This window comes from Wyeomyia smithii, chromosome 2 (genome assembly GCF_029784165.1).
Source record: "Wyeomyia smithii strain HCP4-BCI-WySm-NY-G18 chromosome 2, ASM2978416v1, whole genome shotgun sequence".
Taxonomy (NCBI): domain Eukaryota; kingdom Metazoa; phylum Arthropoda; class Insecta; order Diptera; family Culicidae; genus Wyeomyia; species Wyeomyia smithii.
Window position 1 is genome coordinate 98,367,727 of NC_073695.1, and position 23,434 is coordinate 98,391,160.

The window sequence follows — 23,434 nt, forward strand, 5'->3', positions numbered from 1 at the left end:
AGAATTCTAAACCCCTGAAAGTACTAGTTACCAGAAAACCGTTTCCCATAATGCACCAATGCCCAGAAAACTATTTTCCAGCATCACCGTAACCAGAAAAAAACATTAGTATTCAGTTATTATATTGTTAACATTCTAAATTATTTGACATTTTTAATTAACACCTGACCCCTCCAGAGCGAAGATATGAAAATTATTTTACCTGCCATTCCGCAAGATTTAAACCGAATTCAACCGAACCTTTTTTAAAAGATCACAAATTTATCATAGTTTTTGGGACAGTAGGGGACATTTGTTCCGGATTTATCGAAGGGAACGGTGGGGTAAGTACCCTTCCAGAGACACAGGCTAAATTAAAAACGGTAGCGAAACCTTGCTTCAACATATCAAGCATTAGGTTTTTGCGGAAAAACACTATTAACGATCGGTATTTTGCCACTTTGTTTTAATTCGATAGTCGGATTCCCTCAGCCGTGCCAGTTCTGAATTGATTGTTTATCGATGACTGCAGCCCAAGCCGGGAAACGTATGAACTCGGGCGCGATGGGCTAGCGAGCACACCGCACGCCCGCGCGAGCGGATGAACGGGCGGCCCACACCACCACACGGCCGAACGCCCCGGAGTGCGTTGAAGCGCCAGCAGGTCCACGGCTCGAGACCCGCACGAATTGGGAGCCGCGCAGATCCGCGACCAGGTAGCCTCGTAGCCCGAGTCATCCCGCTCTTCAGAGCCAATTCTTTTCCGGAAGTTACGGATCTAATTTACCGACTTCCCTTACCTACATTGATCTATCGACTAGAGACTCTAAACCTTGGAAACCTGCTGCGGATTCGGTACAAGCTGTTGTGAGTTTGCGTGCCCCAGTCTTCGATTTTCAAGGTTTAAGAAGAGAATATCGACACAGCAGTTTAATACCATGCTCTACCAGCCTGTTCAACCATATCTCTCTATGAAAGACTTCCATGGTATGACTGTTAAACAGAAAAGAAAACTCTTCCGATATCTCTTGTTGGCGTCTCGAAGGAAAGGATTAATGTTGCCATGATTACAAAGACGCTACAGTTTCCGGTGTGCACGCCAATGCAAACGTATACTCAACAAGTTCCGGAATTGTAACCGGGTTCCTTTTCGCTCGTTTAATGTATACTAATGGATGTTGCATCAACCCAGGAAAACGAACGAACCTCTACAGAGGTAATTTCTGCGGGGGGCTGCCCCCCATGTGAACTAGATTAACCGAATTAAGATAAGAAGGGGTATTTTAGATATTTGGTCAAGGAGCCTCAGAAATCAATTCGCTACTGTGTTTTTGTGGTGGACTTGTGACGTTCCTTCGATTTTATGACTATGGCCTGGTGTCAAGCGCTTACTTATTTACTCCATGAAAGAACAAATGTATTAGTTGACAATAAGTTGATTCAAATGATAGTATCGTTATACATTTCAGATATACAAAAACTCAGTTTTAACAGATTTTCCATGTTAAAAAAATTAAAAATGCATATTTCTTCGTTTTTGGATAACAGTTTTCTGGAAAACGGTATTTTCTGGGAAATAGTTTTCTGGACATTGGTTCATTCCGGATAATAACTTTCTGGGGATTAGTACTTTTTGGGTAGCAGTTTTCTGGTGATAGGTACATTCTGGGATTTTGTTTTCTGGGGAAAAAGCTTCGGCGTTTTATTTTCTGGGGAATAGTTTTCGAGGAATTGTTATACAATCCGTAACCAGATAGCGCTACCAGTGACGCCAGCCTCGTACACCAGCGCAAAAAAAAAAATTAATCACTTGTACACTAGCGCTGTCTGGTCACCAGACAGCGCTAGTGTACAAGTGATTAATTACGAAATTCTCTTTGAAAATGTACACAGAATTTTCGAACAATGATGTTCTTACTTGAACGTCTGTTTGTCTACCGAGTCCAGCATAAACAGACTTTAATTTTATCTCTAGATATTCTGGTGACACTTCGCATAAATTAAAGAATAGGCTAGCTAGGATAAGTTTTTAATATTAAATATTAGGTCACTAAGACTATCAGTCGGAAGAATTTTGTACACAAATAAACAAATTTATAGCGACATGGGAATTAGAAAGATTTCCCAACAAACAATTTTGTTGTATAACAGCTTATTAAGGGGGGACCCTACTCTAGAAAGTCGAAGAAATCGAAATTTTTTTTTTTGCTTTTTTGGAATGCTTACACATTCAGAAATGTTGTGCCAAAAGATTTTTTTTGGTATCTGATCGCGTTTGAAAGTTACAGCTAAAAGTATGGGGTCACCTAGAGAGAATTAGCAGAGACGTTTTATGTTGCGCTGTTCGAACAATGCACGCGCATTTTCTGACCAAATATATACAATAAGTAACGTTTAGTCGGACCTAAACTCACAAATATATTTACACCGACATATTGGAACTCACACATACCTACATGTACACACACACATACATACACATAAAGTGCGTAATTGTACGAATTTTCTTGTAGCTGTTGATTGGTCACACACACACACACACACACACACACACACACACACACACACATACACACACAAAGTGTGATAAATCGAAGAGGATTAATCAGTAGTTTTATCGAATGGTGAAAGACAGCAACCCATTGTTCCTCCTGTGCATAGGGGGAATAGGGGCATAATGAGCACCCTAACTTGGTTGCTGATTTAAGCATGGAAAACGACAAAATTTTTAAAATGTCTACAGTGCAAAACTTGCATTAACTATCTATATTTAAAGGTACACTATTCACAAATTGAAAAGTTTATCGTATAATGGTGAAAAACACAAATTAGATTCATGCATCAAAAACAAGCAATCAGTCGATGTGTGGGGCACAATGAGCACCCCACTGGGGCATAATGAGCACCCACGAGGTATAATGAGCTGAGCACTCTTGTAGAATATATCTTGAAACTGTGTAGAAGTACAACTAATGGGCCACCGTTCGTCGCGGGATGCCGTGATATTTGGCGGCTTGTTTCGTGAATGTCCCGTCTCGCCTTATGGCGCCAAATTCTGCCTGCAGTCCCTTTTTCTGACCGATTTGGTCTCAAAGATTTTCTAATATATGTTCGCACCATCACTGTAAACAAACACTGACTATGGAAACAGACAAACTCACAAGTCTACTGAGATGAATTTCAGGTAAGTTTATGTGACAAGGTGTGCTCATTTCTCCCCATCTTCACCCAGGGGTGCTCATTTCACCCCTATCGAATTAGTTAACGTTAAAATAAGATTTTTATACTAAATATAGCTTATAATCAAAAATTCAATGATGGTGAAATTTGGGGTACGACCCATACGTTATATTGATGTGTCTACATACTTGACTGAGCCATTCCAACGACCGTAATAGCTTTTTTTTGTAGTGCGCAATAATTATAATTTTTCCAACATCCGGGAACCAAGTTGATTTTTTCAATATATTTCCATATTTTAAACAGACAAATCACTTTTGTTCTACATAAAGATTTTACATTTGATACAAATACATTATTTTTTTAATCAAATACCTTTTTTAAATTTTTGTTCCACCATATTGCATCCGCCATTTTGTTTTTTTTTAAATATTGTACCGGATACATCTGCGTCCAAGGAAATAGTAAGTAACACATTTCTAAACAATTTACTTCATTGATTACAGTATCATCGTTGTTTAAAACTTTAAACGCGTTTTTCTCGAAACCATGTTTTTTCAACTGGAGGCTAATCGCTAATTCGCTGAATTTTGTAGAGAAGCGACAATAGAAATATTTAGAAAAACTGTGAATTGCTGATGGCGTACGTAAATTGCTTCGAAAGATGAACATACTTTACTGCGAAAGCTACTTTTGTCAGTTTTTTACCCTAGGATGGAATTTCAGTTATCGTACAAGCCACAGGAGCATTTTGAAGAACAAGCACAAGGTCTAGATTGAATTTTCGGCACACCAAGAACTTTGGTAAATTGCAATGCGCTTGAAATTATGACAACTTTGGTTCTACTTTTTCGATTCAGATAATAATTGAATTTTTATGAAAACTTTTTTTGAGAGTATCTATTTTCAATGCAAGCTAAATAACTTTTATTATTCTTGTTTATACAAAATCAAATAAGAATACCGTTTCGTAAACCTCTTACTGTAAATAGCTTTAAAAAGTAATTGTTTTCGTTTGTTTAACCAAAACAGATCAAAGTGGTCCAATACTTACAAAACACGAGCAATAAATATAGCGATATGATTATTTACATATTAGAAAGTTAGCGATTAGCGAAAGTTCCGCCAATGTGGGTTTAGCGTTAAGCGATTATCGAGCTAAATTTTCCGGTTAGCGACTTAGCGATTAACGTCGCTAAATTTTCGGTTAGCGGTGCCCACCACTGAACAAGATAGGTAATATGTTTCTATATACTGAAAAAAAATTTCAGCCCGATCGGTCTACTAGAAGCTGAGAAAAACTTACCACCAGTTAGGTGCTGATTTAGAGAGAGCATCAACGTTCCCAGCTGCCAACAGTGTAATACTCGCTATATTTACATTCACGACATGGAAAATACATCTTCAAATATACCTTAATCAATAGCCTAAATAGCCAAACACTTCACTTTACTCTAGACAGCCAAAAAAAAAATATGAAAATTCATGATTTTTCGACCTTCTAGAGTAGAGTCCCCCCTTAAGCCTCAGTCCAGCCGAAATCCGCCTGATAGTAGCTTGACAAGCTAAAACCCAACAAAATTGTTTGTTGGGTTACTACTTTTTAGTCTTAACAAATTATTATTGATCATTGTTTTACCCGTTTGAAGGCGAAACAAAATCCCAACAAAACATTTTCGGATCCCAGCAAGTTTCAAATGCATCTAAACTTTTTTAAAACTTCAACAAACAATTCGTACGTCTTAACTCTTAGTTAAGGATGTTATGGATATCCACATCCGTAAATGCGGAACATCCGCATGAAAATTGACATCCGGGTCAGGACATACATATCCGCATCTGCAGATATTCAAAAATCACATCCGAAACATCCCTAGCCTCGATTGGGCGACACTGAGGCAGATTCATTGGGTTGTATATTTTGCGTACAAATGAGGTGGAGTAGTTGTTGAAAAACGTTTGAGTTTTTTGGCGTAATGAGATGATGCTTTTTCTGGCACATTCCATAGGCATGGTGTTTTTTTAAAGATTTAACCATGACTTTTAAACAAGAGAAACGAAGTCCTTTTTTATCCATCACTCTGACCGGTCTTTCACGGCCTTTTTTGTGAATTATTGTTCAAGTTTGCAGGATATTGTACACAGTCGAAATTACATTTTCGCTTTTAAAATGGTTCACCGTGAACTTTTTATCGAGATTTTTGTGTAGTTCTTGTTTCAACGCCTTTTTAAACAGAATTGAGCATGTATCATACTGAGCCTCAAAAAATCCAAAATTTACTCACTACCAGTTATGTAGTTCAGCAATATCACATGCACCCTGTACTTTCACGAGCATTCCAGAAAACCGATGACTGTTCACCAGGGTGCCAGTCACTTGCATAAGAGAAAAGTGATCACAAAAATTCGAAAAAAAACCTATACAAACAGTTCATCTGCTTGAGAAAAAAAGTGTTAAATTTCAGCTCAATCGGACTTAAAAATGGGATGGTACAAGGCGATTGAAGTTTGGCCTTAAGAAATCTGAAAAATCACCGGAATCATGATTTTTTTTCAGATGATAATAGATCTGCGACCAAATTCCGAGCACAAATTTCTTCGAAAAAAGGAAAATTTGTTTATATACTTTTAATGAAGACATTTTCTTTTCTTCAAAGAAACTTGTTCTCGGAATTCGGTCGCTGGACGTTTTATGCATTTTGAAAAATTTCATGTAGCTTACCCTCCTTGGGTGAATTTGTAATGTTATTCTCGCTCCAAGAATTTCGTCGGGAGATTGTCGAACGTGGATTTCTCTCAAAATTCATGGGGGAGAAACGAATTTAGCTCGAACTACACGATGGTGTGTGTGTTGAACGCTCGTTATTCTCATTGATAGCAAACTTAGCGCAAACATGCCAAGATCGAATCGAAAACCCAAACATAATGAGTACAGATTTCAATAGTTGCGTAAATTTGACAGCGAAACTATGGAAAAACTGTCAAACTTCCGCAACACATTGAAATCTGTATTATTTATGTTTGAGCTTAAAGAATTCAACATTCGGTTTGCGAGAATGCAAAACGAACGTAAAGTGCGAGCAGCTTTAGTACTCCGGTTCAATATGTGTTCGATGCTGTTAAATTTTTAATCGTTTGGCTAGAGTTGAGATGAAAATTTGGATTATTGCGTGTTGCGTTAAAAATTTGTTTTCGCGTGGTTTAAAACAGAAGATTTTGTTGCGGCGGTTTCCAAAGTGTCGAAAGTGGTTATCCGGTAATTGGCTTATAGTGCGTATTTTTTAGGTGCTTTGTTGGAATGCAGCAGTGTGAAAATTTGTTTATTTTATGTCTATTAGGTAATATTGTGAATAAAATTGTAAAACTCATAAAGGTGAAGTGCGGTGGGTACCATTCGTGAGTGTAGTGGAAAATCTTTATCGAGAACAGATTTCTTCGATTTCTTCATAGTTCACCAATCTGTATCAATAATAAGTGCGATAGCACTCACCAGGTTAGTGTATCAGCCAATCATTGGTTAAAATACTAAAATACTTGAAGATCCAAATCTTTGTGTTGTTCACGGAAGCTGAATTTTCTAGTACTTTGATCATTATTTTACGGAATAATGCTCACAACAGAGAACTATTCGATCATCTTCTGATTTTTTGAAATTATCGAATGATTCAAACCATTGCTGGAACAAAGTAGATGAAGATGCTGAAGATAAAGTAGATGAAGATGCTGAAGATAAAGTAGATGAAGATGAAGCATCAGTGAACACGAGATTGTGAATATTTAAAAAAAATTGATTACTATTGTAAAACCAAATAAGGCAGAGAAAAAAAACTGAACTCTATCATTTTTGTTTGGAAAATCGTTTGTAATACTTCAAAAATTAGGGTGACCACCCGATCAGAATTATCTAATTGCGGTTATAACTGGGAAAAGCGAACAAGCGGCGAATTCCACATGCGATCGAATGTTTACCTTCGATATTTTCCCCAATAGTTTGCAGTAGCAATATTCAGAGCGAGAGATATGCGGAGAGAATGTTGTGAGCCAAACAAACATGTCAAAACCCTAGCCAAACGAACAAGAAAAGTAAAACATTGAGAGGTACTGCAATCAGGTACAATTAAGTATATATTTATTTTCACACGTTTTTCATGTTATATTGCTAAACAATGAATTGAGAATGCTCCAAAATTATTTTATCACAATGATTTTTAACTGGTGGTTCACAAAAATTTTGTATGGTCAACAAAATAATGATCAATTGTGGTGAAAGTGTATAAAATTAAATATAAACATAAAATTCAATAGCTTAACGGTTTATGTGATGCACTTTATTATTCCCCAGAACTTGTCACCCATTGTCACCACTGACTGGTTATATGAGCTTAATTAAAAAGTTAGTCAACATCGCGCTATGAGAAGAGATCTGGCATCTCTGACATGTGAAACCTAGTTGCCAAATTGGCAACTAGGTTTCACATGTCTCTTTCTCTCTGAGTATCTCTAGTTTGCAGATAACTATTTTTAAACTTGAAAAAATTCGCTATCAATTTTGTTTTCGGCACAATTTGCGTCGTTTTGGTCGAGACCATTTTCAGGCTCGTATGTCTTGGTACAGCAGTGTCAATTCGTGTTTTTATAATTAACACGTCGACAAAATGAACATGCTCAATCAACATTATATTAAAAAAAAAACATTTCCTCTAGGCAGTATTTTTACCCCACTCTAATCAGGAAGTAATCAATTGTGCGAAAAATTATAAATCATGTAGGATGTTGTTTTTCTTGTTGGGTTATGAGATCGATCTGACTTTAGGGACTCTTGAGCACAACTTTTGACAACACTGAACTGTGCTGCCTGGGTATGGATTTTGCATAGCACCACTGCACCACTTAGTGTTAGTGTTAGACAGACGGCACGAAGGGCGAAACTTGAAACACCGGAGCCAGTGTCAGTGTAATGTTTTCGGCCCCGGTGCCTCACACTTCGGCAAACACTGGAGCCGAGAGCGTTAGCTTCGGAATCCCTGGTCTCAAGTAAGGAATAATATTAACAATGTGAGTATACTGACACTGGCTCCGGTGTTTCAAGTTACGTGCTTCGTGCCGTCTGTTTAACACCAACACTGAGCGACAATCGCAAAACACGTGTCGTGTTTCAAATATATCCCTCAGTGCAGAGCTTGGTTTGGACATTGCCCAGTGCAAAGCGTGGTGTGGACCTTTTCCATACAATTGTGAGGTTAGTTTTATTACCGTTTCAAGCACACATCTCAGCTTTTACATAGCATACAGTGCTCAAATTGTAACTTCAGGTTTACTGCAAGCAGTCAGTTTTTTTTGAAAAATTAGAACTGTGCCTTTCAAATGTCGAATTGAAGATACTTTAGGGACTAGCGCCTTAACGCCTGTCAGAAAGTTAGCAACGAATAATCGTTCTCGTACTTTGACTCATTCAGCAAAATTTTTGTAACAAAACATTCAGATTTGACGTTCTTTAGTACTATTCAATTCTATATTCAGCATGACTTGGAAAAAGTTGCGTACATTATGAGCTAGAGCCAGTTGAAGTAAAACAGATTTTTGGACCTAAATGGTTTGAAAGCTTTGTCATATTGGATTTTCGACCAAGTGCGCAAAATGATTATAATCTCGCATGCGCTTGCTTCCTTATGCTTATTTATTGGTCAAAAATGTCTCCGTGCTCGTCACTGATTCAGAAGCAGCAAGTCTGGGAAAAGTAGCTAGCAAAATGATCTGTACGAACGATAGATGAATCACTTGCGAGTGAATAATTGGGAAAGCCGGAATTAAATCTTCTGCTTTACACTCGCTGAACTGTCTGTTTGCGAAGTTTGGGGAAAATTTACAAAAAAAAAACGGTTGATGTCACACGAAGAAATTTCTATTGTCTGCACATGAACCTGGCAGCACCTTAACTTTGTCAGAGCCAACAGTAAAAAGAATAAACACAGATGATGTATAACATTTCAATCAATTTTCGTAAACTTCTGTTTCCTTGCAGATAAAAAAATTGATTTGCTTAGCGAGAAGGTCGACGCGTTGCACAAGAAACTAGTTTCGGTGACCTGCTGTTGTGCAGGCATGAAACAGGTATTGCGAGAGTTGCACTCGTCTGTAAATGGAGGTAAAACCATACTACCAGTAAAGAAGTCGAATGGAAGCTACAACTTTTTCCCTGTAAAAAGTGACGCACATTTGGAAGCACTGGAGATGTTCGTCAAAACGGAGGAAGGAGCCAAATGGATGCGAAAAACTTTCATCGATCTTTCAAGTAAATCACCATACGAACTTCTTCGGAATGCATCGGAGCTACTGTTTGGCAAAACAAGCCGGTACACGTATAGCGGAAGGACCGCATTCAATGTAAAATACTTATCAGCGCCGATGGCTGCTAGTGAGCTAGAGTGTGTTTCTGTATTGTTGGGTATGATTTTTTTCTTCTTTCATTTGAGAAACCTTAATCACGCCTTGTTTATTCAAGACGCACACAAGCATACCTCACACACAGATACCAACATAGACACAATCACAGATAAAAAAACACACACGACACAAACATAGACACAATTACAGATAAAAAAAAACACACTCACACACACACACCCACTCACATTTACACCCACACTAGGGTGGGGAAAAATGATCGATTTACCAGAACCAAGTTTTCTTGGTTTCTTTTGGGGCCCCAAACAACCCTGAACTTATCGGAAGTCGATTGGTTTTGTCTCCGCTTGGCGCATTGCATTTCAAATTTGTATGAAAATTTATATGGGAAAACCTACTTTTTTGCATTTACATTAAGAGAGCTCAATAATGATCTAATAATGCACTACATTATGTAAAAGTATAGTATCTAAGATGCCTAACAACTTTGCAGAAGGCACTGAAGAGCTAGGATGTCCCCAAGAAGAGCTATAGCTGTTCAAAATTGGGTATGTCGATTTAAATGCAGAAAATCTTGTTTTCTGCCAACATTATCAATGTACCGGCGCCAGTAGCATTCCCATCAGAAATAACCTGTCGTAACGAATTTATACACTAAGCAGGATCAAACAAACAAATTCAGGTCAATATTCTACTCCTAGGTAGAATCTACAACGTGTTTCAGAGGTTACTTCTGATGGAAATCTGACTAATACCCCGTTCACACTACACCGCATATCACCTGATATCAGGCGATTCGTGCTATCGAGGCCATATCACCATCCATATTACCTGATATCCCATACAATCGAGCTGTCAACGGATATCACCTCAGCTACATGCTATCGCGGATATCATGTTCGAAAAACAATATTAACCACATTTCAAGCAGTTGGCCAACAGACATTTGACGCAACCCTACAAATTTCGTAATTCGCGTTGCATGCGAGAAAAAAGGAAGGAAATATTTTCACTATTTTCATCCCGCACATGTTGACAATTGCATATGAGAGTTCGCGTTGGTGCGAGCCAACTCGCTAACATCTCTATCCTATCATCCCATTGCTCTTGTTGTCTTGTTTTAGCTTTGACCTGTTTTTGTTTTCTTCTCTTTTCAATTACCGAAGCAAATGTCAAATCATATCAGCTCACTCTAATGTGAACGCTCGAGGTGATATCCGATATCATCTGGCGATATCGGGTGATCCGGCGTAGTCTGAACAAGGCATAACGCCGGTACACTGGCAGTGTTGGCAGAAAAAATGATATGCAAATAAATTTCGACATACTCAACTTCGAACAGCTCCAGTATTTTTTTTAGACACCCTAGCTCTTTGATGTCTTCGGCCAAGTTGTTAGGCATCAAAAAAACTACCATTTGAAGTCATGGAACCTACAGTTTGAGCCATCTTGAGCTGTTAAGAATGGAAAATGCAAAAAGTTGGGTTTTTTATACAAATCTCCATATAAATTTGAAATGCAATGCGCCAAGCGGAGACAAAACCAATCGACCTCCGATAAATTTAGGATTGTTTGGGGCTCCAAATAGAACAAAAAAAAACTTTGTTCTGATTTTCTGCTATCAAGTTTCGTTTTTTCCATATAACGATTCCCCACCCTAACCCACACACCCACTTGTACACCGCGTTTGGACGTTATATATAAATAATTTTTAAATAAAATAACCCAATATCATTATTTAATGTTTATATTCAATACTTTCAGATGTTGTAATGGCCAAATTTTCCATTGACAGCAAGATCGCACAAAAAGAAATGATGAAAGCCCTTAATAACTTTAATGAGGCATTAGCCTCGAAGAAAAAGAGAAGAGGTAGTAAATAAACCGAAGACCATTTTTTCCATGAGTATAATTGTTGACTTTTATTTAATTGACAATACCTGATATTTACTAGATAAAATGATGTAATAAAATAGAGTAGTTTTACTACTCAAAACATTTGCGTTACATTCCGTTCTCGAAACTTCGATCTCATAAAGACAGACAGCGCTTCAATCCTACTAATATAAAGCATCGATTCCGGTTTAATTTCGCACATACGATGACAGGTTTGACATCTTGAGCTCATCTGTGCACATACGATGACACCTTGAGCTCATCTGTGAACGCTGGTAGTACACATTTGCTAGACGGCATGGCTTTTAGTTGCATGCTTCAGATTAATTCTGTTCGCACCCTGAATGGCCGGTTTCTGGATTCAATTTTTGTAAACTTGCACGCTCTGCCATCATGTTCAGTTACCATTGCACCCGATCCTCTCTGTAACATTGATGTTCACCATCCACCTTCAATGGTTACCTTCAACAGACCGGTTAAGGCTCAGTCTATAGAAGAGTTCGATCCTTCAATTTTGACTTTCGGCGAAGAAACTATAATGATATCAGTTTCGCACAGAGTAGTATCGATTGGAGCTTTGTCGATCATCAGTGTAGAAATTTGGATGAGGCCATGTCAGGATTCACTGGATTGATTCAGGAACTTATACCTTTAAGCCTATTCGGGGAAAAAGAAATCTTTCTAGGCTCAATCGTGTTCGTAAATCAACTGTGTGTGCTTATCAAAGAAATAGCTCTATCAATAGGATCCAATTCACATTTGCCAATCTAACATTCAAAGCCCTGAACAGAAGTCTATATACGGCATTCGTGCGCAAAGCTGAACATCACCTACGTTCGAACCCGAGAAGCTTCTGGAGGTTTCTTAATTCGAAGCGTAATGTCTCCTGTCCCTAGTGACACATTCAGCGCTAATCGTACTCGCCTGGACCCGATGGTATTCCTGCCGTGATCTGAAAAAATGCACTGCAGTTTTAAAGTCTCCGCTAGCCGCTTTTTTCAATCTCTCCCTTCAATATCATCAATTTCTTCGCAGCTGGAGAGAATCTTCAATGTTCCCGATATTCAAAAAAAGTGATAAACGAAACTTTGAGTATTATCGTGTGATCTCTTGTTTGTGTGCTTGCTCAAAAATTTTTAAATCGATTGTCCATAATCATCTCATGTTCAAAAAGCTTTTTTTTTTTTTTTTTTTTTTTAAGGGGGGATTTGTTAGTAGCTTAAGTGTTTATGATAAATATTAGTAAATAATGAGTGTGTGTGTCCAATCACAAATGGTGACTTCTCAACACTGTTAGAAATTTGTAATTTTAATTGTTAGGATTTGTTTGCTTTCGCAATTAGGACTTATCATTCGTAGGGATTTAAACCTACTTGTCAGAAAAGGGGAAGTAAACTTACAACTAACTTAATTGCTAACTTATTGGCTATAAAGAGAGCTTATCGTAGCAATTGAGGATTGCAACGTTTTTTGTCGAAAATTGTTAATAATTTTATTTGACATAGCTTCTAATGGTTCAACACCAGTAAGTCTATGTAATTCGAGTGTACTAAACCAAGGAGGACGCTTCAAAATCATTTTCAGAATTTTATTCTGAATCCTTTGGAGCGTTTTCTTCCTTGTTGAACAGCAACTTGACCAGATCGGTACAGCATAAAGCATTGCTGGTCTAAAAATTTGTTTGTAAATCAAAAGTTTGTTCTTTAAACAAAGTTTAGAATTCCTGTTAATGAGAGGATATAAACATCTCGTATATTTGATGCACTTGGCTTGTATACTCTCAATGTGCTCTTTGAAAATAAGTTTTTTATCATAAATTAGTCCCAAGTACTTAACCTTGTCGGACCAACTTAAAATAACCCCATTCATCTTGACAACGTGATTATTGTTTGGCTTGAGGAAAGAAGCCCTAGGCTTATGCGGAAAAATTATCATTTGAGTTTTAGAAGCATTGGGAGAGATTTTCCACTTTTGCAAGTAGGAAGAAAAAATATCTAAACTTTTCTGCAATCGACTGCATATGACACGAAGACTTTTTCCTTTTACGGAAATGCTTGTGTCATCGCAGAACAATGACTTTGTGCATCCTGAAGGCAAATCAGGAAGATCTGAAGTGAATATGTTGTACAGGACTGGACCCAAGACTGAACCTTGAGGTACACCTGCTCTGACAGGAAATCTATCAGATTTTGAATTCTGATAGACAACCTGCAGAGTTCGATCAGTGAGATAATTTTTTAAAATTTTGATTAGGAAAATTGGAAAATTAAAAGTTTGCAATTTCGCAATCAAACCTTTATGCCAAACACTGTCGAATGCTTTTTCTATGTCTAAAAGAGCAGCTCCAGTGGAATAACCTTCAGATTTGTTAGCTCGTATCATATTAGTAACTCTGAGCAATTGATGAGTTGTGGAATGCCCATGGCGAAATCCAAACTGTTCATTTGCAAAAATTGAATTTTCGTTGATGTGTGACATCATTCTGTTAAGAATAATTCTCTCAAACAGTTTACTTATTGAAGAAAGCAAACTGATTGGTCGATAACTTGAAACTTCAGCTGGGTTCTTATCCGGTTTTAAAATGGGAGTATTTTTTGCATTTTTCCATAATTTGGGAAAATATGCAATTTTGAAGCAGCAATTGAAAATTTTCACTAAAAATTCCATTGTGCTCTCAGGGAGATGTTTGATTAGTATATTAAAGATTCCAGCGTCACCAGGTGCTTTCATATTTTTGAAATTTTTAATAATTGATTTAATCTCATTCAAGTTAGTTTCAATTATTTCTGCAGGTAAAAAATTCTGGGAAGAAATTAAATCAAATTGACGTGTGACTTCATTTTCAATTGGACTCACAAAATTCAAATTTGAGTTATGAACACTCTCAAACTGCTGAGCAAGTCTTTGAGCCTTTTGTTCATTGGATACAAGAAAACGTTCACCATCTTTTAAAACTGGAATAGGCTTTGAAGGTTTCTTAAGAATCTTCGACAGCTTCCAAAATGGTTTTGAATATGGTTTCAATTTTTCAACTTTAGTCTCAAAATTTTGATTTCTCAGAAGAGTAAATCTATGTTTAATCTCTTTCTGTAAATCTTTATAAATAGTTTTAAAAACAGGGTCACGAGAACGTTGATATTGACGTCTGCGGACATTTTTCAAACGAATTAGAAGTTGAAGATTTTCGTCAATTATTGGTGAATCAAATTTCATTTGAGCCTTTGGAACAGAATAATTCCTGGCATCAACAATTGCACATTTTAATGCTTCCAAAGCAGAATCAATATTCACTTCGTTTTGCAAATCAAGCTCATTATTGAAATTTCTCTCAATATGAGTTTTGTATCTTTCCCAATTAGCCTTGTTATAATTAAAAACAGAGCTCATAGGGTTTAAAACTGATTCATGTGATAAAGAAAAAGTTATTGGAAGATGGTCAGAATCAAAGTCAGCATGTGTGATCAAATCACTACATACATGACTTTGATCTGTTAGCACCAAATCAATTGTTGAAGGGTTTCTTACAGAAGAAAAGCATGTAGGACTATTCGGAGACAAAATAGAATAGTATCCTGAAGAACAATCATTGAATAAAATTTTGCCATTGGAATTACTTTGAGAATTATTCCATGAACGATGTTTAGCGTTAAAATCGCCGATTATGAAAAATTTCGAACGATTTCTGGTGAGTTTTTGTAAATCACCTTTAAAATAATTTTTGAGCTCGCGTGTGCATTGAAATGGTAAATATGCTGCGGCAATAAATAAAATCCCAAGTTCAGTTTGAACTTCAATTCCCAAAGTTTCAATAACTTTCGTTTCAAGATGGGGAAGAGCACGATGTTTGATTCGGCGATGAATAACAATTGCAACTCCACCGCCGGAACCCTGAATCCTATCATATCAATGAACCACGTAATTGGGATCATATTTTAATTTTATGTTAGGTTTCAAAAATGTTTCAGTAATAATTGCAATATGCACATTATTTACTGTTAAAAAATTAAAAAGCTCATTCTCATTGGCCTTCAATGAGCGAGCATTCCAATTTAATATTTTAATTGTCTTATTCAAAATCATTGCTAAATTTTAAATTAGAAACAATTTTAATAGTAAAATTTGTGCCTATTTGAATGGCTTCAAACATTGATTTTGCCTGCAACATGGCGTTCATAAGATCGAACATTGCCTGTTGCAAAAAAGAAAGTTTACCTGCCGTAATAGGCCCCAGGCAGTTGACATTAGAAAAAATATTTTCGGCAGCAATATTAGCTGGAGTAATAGGTGTACAATTATTTTCTAGCGTGTTTTGCTTACCCATATTAACGGTCATTTTCGAACTACCAACACTAGGCGGTATAATGTTCGAACTACCTGTAACCTGTGCATAAGTTAAAACGGGTATGCAAAGGAGTAGGTAAACTATGCGTTACTGGTACGCTTGGAGAATTTTGTTTTGAAGTTGGTTTTAATTGAGAAATTGAATTTTGTTTACCTTGCCTTGCCTTAACAATTGCTAAACGGACTGGGCATTGATAAAAATTTGACATATGGTTGCCGTTACAATTCGCACAGCGAAAATTTTTACTCTCTTTCACAGGACATGTGTCCTTTTTGTGAGAAGAGTCTCCACAATTAAGACATTTTTGGTCCATGTTACAGAATTTGGAACCATGGCCATAACGTTGGCAAGTACGGCATTGGGTGATATGCTTTTCACCTCCGCCATACTTCCTATAAATTTCCCACTTTACACGCACATTATACAAAGCATGTGCTTTTTCAAAAAATTTTAAGTTGTTAACCTCATTGCGGTTAAAATGAATTAAATAATTAACAAGGGAAATTCCAGTTCTCTGACTGTTTTCGCCTCGTGATTTTTGTTTCATTAGAATTACTTGGGTAGGGGCTATGCCAAGTAATTCTGTTAAAGTAAGTTTGATCTCATCAACGGTTTGATCGTTGGTGAGACCTTTCAAGACAACCTTGAACGGCTTGGCGTTCTTGGTGTCATATGTAAAAAATTTGTACATCTTGTCAATTAAATACTGAACAAGACGATCACGACCCTTTACTGAGTCGGCTAATAAGCGGCATTCACCTCTACGGCCAATTTGATAGGTAACTTTAACGTCAGAAACAAACGTTGAAAGTTCCTTTTTGAATATATTAAATTCAGAAGAAATAGTTACCACAATAGGTGGAACTTTCTCCTTTTTTAAAGATTTTATATTTTGTATAGTTTCATTATTGGTAACTTCCATTTCACCAGCTTCATCCTCAAGCAAAATATCAAAAGGATTGTCACTACAGACACTCGAAGTGTCAGAAAGAGATGCCTCTCTTTTCCTCCCCGCAGCGATGCGAGGTTTCTTTTTCCGTCCAGCCATTTCAGGTGATACGAAAAAAGTTAAAACAAATGTTAAATTCAAAAGTAAGTAGTCTTGAGAAAGACTGATGGGAAATAACTTTCAGGTAGTCTTTAAAAGACACACTGACAAAACACAAACTTTGAAGCTATAGGCAGTCAAAGACCAGTCTACAAGCAACCGAAAAAACGTCTGATCTGTAGGACAGTTCAAGACGCACTGATGTTCAAAAAGCTATATTTCTACTGCTCAGCATGGGTTTTTCCCTGGTCGATCCGTTTCCACTAACTTGCTGGAATTCACATCACTCTGCTTGCGCGGTATGGATTGTGGTCCTAAGATTGAAGCTGTCTACATGGATCTGAAACCTGCTTTCGATCGCGTTGATCATGGATTATTTTGTGCTTAATACTGCAGGCTCGGAATTTCAACTGGATTGCTAAATGGCTCAGTTCTTATCTACGCAAACGACAGATCGCTGTAATGTTGGGAACTTTGCAATCCGCCCGATTTTGCACCAATTCTGGTGTTCCTCAAGGCAGTATTCTTGGGCCGGTGCTCTTTTCTTTGTACATCAATGATGTTACGAAAGTCCCACCACCTGGCACACGATTATTGTACGCAAATAGTCGAGAACTATGATGATTGTTGTAGACTTCGAACGTTACTCGATTCTTTCAACAACTGGTGGCTACGTAAATACATGATGTTGAGAATTTTCAAATGAACCGTGATCAGCTTGCAACGCAAAAAACAGCCGTTGTTGTTTGACTATCGTATTGCTGGCACTTCCTTACATCGTAGCGACGTTGTCACTGATTTAGGTTTTTTGTTGGACACTAGAATGTCATTCAGGTAGCATTATTCTGCGACTATCAACAAAGCTAATCGGCAACTTGGTTTGATATTTAGGATTGGAAAGGAGTTTTATGATCCACTTTGCGCATACTATTACTCTCTGGTACGCTCAGTTGTAGAAACTGTCTGCGTTGTTTGGGATCCGTACTTAGATTTTTGGATACAGTGAATCGAACGCATTTAAAAGCTTTTTATCCGAAAGATTTGTCGTAGATTACCATGGATGAACCCTGATGACTTCTCGAGTGATTTTTATGGAATATTGTAAATGAGTGAAGATAAAAATGCCGCACAAACGGAAAGTTCAGCATGTGTTATTCTTCCACATTTTTGCATTTGTGTCTATGTGTGTATGTGTTTGTGTGTGTATGTGTTTGTGTGTGTATGTGTTTGTGTATGTGTATGTGTTTGTGTAAGTGTGTGTGTATGTGCAGATTTTTATTCTCACTCACTTTTCTCAGAGATGGCTGGACCGATTTTCATGCAATTAATTGCAAGTGAATAGTCTTGTTGTCCCATAAGACCCTATTCAATTTTATTGTAATCGGATTTTTAGTTTAGAGGTTATGTAAATGTAAAAATCATGAAACATCATTATCTCAGAAACTACACAACCGTTTTGAACAAAACTGGTTTCAAATGAACGGGCTACCTGAAATACCCTTAACTTTTGAATTTTATGAAGATTGAACTTGTGGTTCAAAAGTTATGGAAAGAAACGTGTTTTGGAGACTGTTTAATCTCACTCATGGTTCTCAGAGATGGCTCAACCGATTTTCATAAAATCAGTGTCAAATGGAAGGGCTAGTTGCCTCATAAGACCCTATTGATTTGTTTTGCAATCGGGCTATTACTTTGGCTGTTATGTCCAAAAATATGAAATCCAGCAATGAAAAGGAACATATTCCGAAGACTACTTGAACTCTCTCACTTTTTTCAGAGATGGCTGACCCGATTTCCACAAAATTAGTGTAAAATGAAAGGTCTAGCTGTCTCATAACACCCCATTTAATTTTACTGTAATCGGACTGTAACTTCGTCTGTAATGTATCGAAATGTGAAAATCACAAAGCTTCATTATCTCAGAAACTACAGAACCGATTTGAACAATATTGATAATATATTAACGGGCTAGTTAAGCGGTAACTGATGAATTATGATTGAACACGTGGTTTCAAAACTTGGCTGCCCTATACGTTCTCATTTCATCTCAAAGATTACATGACTTATTTGAACATAACTAGTGTCGTACGAACGAGTCATCTCTCAAACCTACAAATAACAAACTTCATAACCATTTGATATGTGGCTCAGAAGTTATGGAAAGAAAAGAAATTCAAAGACTATTTAAAACTCTACTTGCTTTGATCAATATATGTGGCCTCAACATAGTTTAAATGTGGTATCGTACTGTTTGAACGTTCCCGGTATCGCTCGTGATTGAATTGTTCGAAATTAAGAGTCATTCCTTTAATTTAGCTATATCTTAAGCACTAACATTACACCAAATTTCATATTTAATACTTCAATTACAACATCAATTGCATGGAAGCGTTCATGTAAATTTTTTTTTCACAAATAATAAGTTTGAATGAGAAAGGCTGGGTCTGACCGCTAGGTGGATTAATTTAGGTTTGAATGCTGCGTAGAACGTTCTGCCAAGACGTCGCGAATAGCTACAAATATTTTTTAGATAACAACACTTTTCTCACCAGGCTTGCTTCGCCAAATGTAATCAACTGGAGGAGAATGATTCGCTCAATGACATCCAATGACTCTTCTGCAATAAGACTACAAGAAGAAGGAAATATAGCAATGATCCTTCATTGCAACGGTTATAGGTTATAAGTAGATGTTCACTGAAGAATCGTGACCGGCATAATATCGAAAGAGTAAATTCCTAAAATTACAAATTTAGGAGAGTAAGGCCGACTAATGCTTGTGAATTGTCTGTCCGTTTACTAAGATTTATTCAGAATCTTTTTTGCATTTGAACATTGTTAGATAATAGATGATGATCAGGGTGGCAGCGAAAAGGGTCATGTCAAATTTCGAAAACCAACCATGTAAATTTTGATTATTGGCACAAAAAATCATCTGCGTAAAATTTCAACTCAATGTGACATGATTTAGGGGTGTCTCAATGCGCTCAAAGTTGTGATTTTTCGACCCTCGAAAATCTACGTAAAAAAATTAATGAACCACCCTAATGAAAATCAAGTTTGAGATACCTAATGAACTTTAAAATTACATCTGGTTTGGAACGAGTTTTTAGTCATTTTAAGACTTTGGTTGCCCAGAAAACAGTAAGTCCCAGAAAGTCGATTTTCGGTCATACATTTTTTTGGAGATAACACCAGATCTAGACGTTTTATGCAGGAAAGACATTTGGCATCGAAAAAAAAAATAATTTCGATTTCCCCAATTTCATGTACGAGGGTCGAAAAATCACAGCTTTGAGCGCTTTGAGACACCCCTAAATCATGTCCGATTGAGCTGAAATTTTGCACAGATTATTTTCTTAGGCCAATTAACAAAATGTACATTAGAGGGCCAATGGGATGTATGAAAAAAATTGACCTTCGAATATCGTTTAGCGGTAGGGCTCAAAAGTTTCGTCTTCTCGAAAAAAGTCCCCATGCAAAATTTCAGCTCGATCGAGCATTGGGAACACGTGCCTCAAAGCGGTCGAAGTTTCACGAAAAATATCGATGGAAAAAAGCACAGGTAGTGAGTGATTCATGAAATTGTCGATATCGAATTTTTTTAAGTAGAATGCTTCTCTCAGGAAGTTCAGCTACATAGGGATGTGAAATGAAAATCTAAAACCGAAGAAAGTGAAAAATATGTCCAATTTCAAATGCTAATAAATCGATGGATTTCCTTCGTTCTTGCAGCAAAAGACTGGAAAATCTTCTAAGATTCTTCTTAAAAGAAGATAATTGTAATTTTACTATCACACTATTGTACTATTGAAAATAGTCAAGCCTTGTCAAAACGAAAAATTTGACCTCTGATTGGTCGTTATATGATTGCTTCCCAAGCACGGTCGACAGAATCATATACCTTGCAATTGAAAACATGCTATTTGGCCTATATAAAAGCCTGTTTCAGCCGAAGCCGCTCGTAATAGTTCTAGACAGCGACAACAGCAATCGTCCTTTCTTAGCAGCAACACTAGCAGTGCAGTGGATACCAGCGATGGCAGAAAGCAGTCTCTGTGCGATAGTGGGCACTAGTAAATGCATTCAATGAAAAGTTGACTCATTTTGACAACACGTGAGACAACAAATTGTCCTTTTCAGGATGAAATAAAAACTTGATTGAAGAGTTAATATTTTCTAATGAGGTAATTCACATTTTTAAATTTGTAAAAGTTATAAATTTTACTTCATCTCCGTGTCTAAAAACGTAGTGAATTATCTTTTCCTTCAGTCATTAGCACGACATCCGAAAAAATTTCATCTCAAAATTTAAAAATTGTCAAGCCCCTACTATGACAAGCAACTTACTATATTATTGAAAATGGTCAATCCTTGTTGAAGCGCAAAATTCGATTGATCTGATTAGTCAACGTTTATTTACTAGAAAAAAATGAGCAAGCAAGCAGCCGGGTTATCTTTCTTGTAAGAGTATTCTACTTCAACCTTGCGGTCGTGGCTTTGCACACAACCCTCCTGTTATTTTGATGCCTAAGAAATGCATGAAACTTCAAGATCTGGCGTTAACTCGAAAAAAAAAGTTCTATAAAAAGTCGAGTCTCTGCGACTTGGAAAATTTTGAAGCTGAGAGACTTGAAACTTTGACCGCTTAGAGGCTCGTGCGTGTTCCCGATGTTCGATCGAGCTGAAATTTGGCACGTGGACTATTCGAGAAGGTGAAACTTTTGAGCCCTACCGCTCAACGAAATTCGAAAGTTGATTTATATATATATATATATATATATATATATATATATATATATATAAATATATATATATATATATATATATATATATATATATATATATATATATATATATATATATATATATATATATATATATATATATATATATATATATATATATATATATATATATATATATATATATATATATATATATATATATATATATATATATATATATATATATATATATATATATATATATATATTATGGCATCTAGAAAGAAATTCGGCAATTTCATGTACACTATCTGTACTTTTTTCATCGATATTTTTCGTGAAACTTTGACCGCTTCCCGATGTCCGATCGAGCTGAAATTTGGCATGGGGACTCTATTCGAGAAGACGAAACTTTTAACCCCTACCGCTAAACGATATTCGAAGAATCTATTCTTACTGGCACTCTAATGTACATGGTCAGTTTTTGAAGTTCAATGATGATTTTTTTCCATACAGTTAGTGCCAGTGACATCATTAGGATGATAGTTGATGAGATGATAGATGATAGAGATTAACCTAACATATAATATAAGTATGTTATTTAGCTGTCTTCGTAATACAGTGAATGTAATTATCTAAGTTGTTCGAGATAATTATTAACGACACTTTAATCGCTAGCTGTAAACATTATATCGATACCGAGCAGCACGGGTATTTTTCTAAACGGTCAGTAACTACAAATTTAATGCAGTTCGTGTCTCGCCAAACCATGGATTGTGGTTTTCAAACTGAGGCAAATTTACCTGGACTTGAAGGCTGCGGTCGATAAAGTGGACCACGGGATACTGTTTGATAAAATGCTTAAGTGAAAGTAGGATCTATTGTTTCTGACCGCTTTTCCAATATGTTAGGAGTTCCTCAAGGTAGTAACCTGAGTCCGCTACTCTTCTCTATCTCCATCAACGATGCTGCTCTTCTGTTACCACCAGGCTGCCGACTGTTCATGCTGACGACACGAGACTGTCTAAACAAATTAAGTATTTGTGTATTTGCATGGAGCTACAGATCTACCTGGACACGTTTGTGACTTGGTGTGGAACGAACTGCTTAACGCTAAGCATAGATAAATGTAGCACAATTTCTTTTAATAGAAAGCGTACGCAAATTGAATTTACCTATTCTATAGAAAATCAGCATCTTCTTGGATCAGCAACTCTACACGGAGTGCGTAAAAAAACTTGGAATAATTTTGGACCGCGAACTGACATTTAAAACCGATTATGACAGCATTATCGCGAGGGCAAACCGACATCTTGGATTTATATTTAAGATTGCTGATGAATTTCGTGATCCGTTATGCTTCAAATTATTGTATTGTTCCCTCGTGAGATCAATTTTAGAGACCAGTTCTGTAGTATAGAGTCCTTTCCATGCAAATTGGTCACACAGAATGGAAATGCTCTTCGCTTTCTCCCTTGGCGGGATCCACAGAACTTACCACCATACGAAAAACGCTGCCGACTTCTTGGTATTCAACCTTAAGAACATCGACGACTAATCGCACAGGCCGTGTTTGCTGCAAAACTGGCCACATCGACTGCCCAAGTATTTTTCCCAACTCAATTTATACGCTCCTGAAAGTCCATTGCGTCACAGAAACTTTCTTTATTTGGAACCGCGCAGTCGACTTTATGATTCCCACGATCCGATTTGCGCCATTCAATATGCCGATCAACGCGTTTCGTCAGCGAATTATTGATGTTTTACGAACAACCTGACTTTATTTTCAATTTAATAATTCATTAATACTCATTAATGTCAGATGAATATAGATTGTGAAATAAATAAATAAATAGAT

General features: G+C 36.8%; 1 protein-coding gene across 3 annotated transcripts in view; it reads left to right on the top strand.

The window, feature by feature from the left end:
- The window catches only part of LOC129725810 (longitudinals lacking protein, isoforms J/P/Q/S/Z), an 83,024-nt gene that overhangs the window by 50,708 nt on the left and 8,882 nt on the right, over positions 1 to 23,434 (top strand). The window lies entirely within an intron of this gene.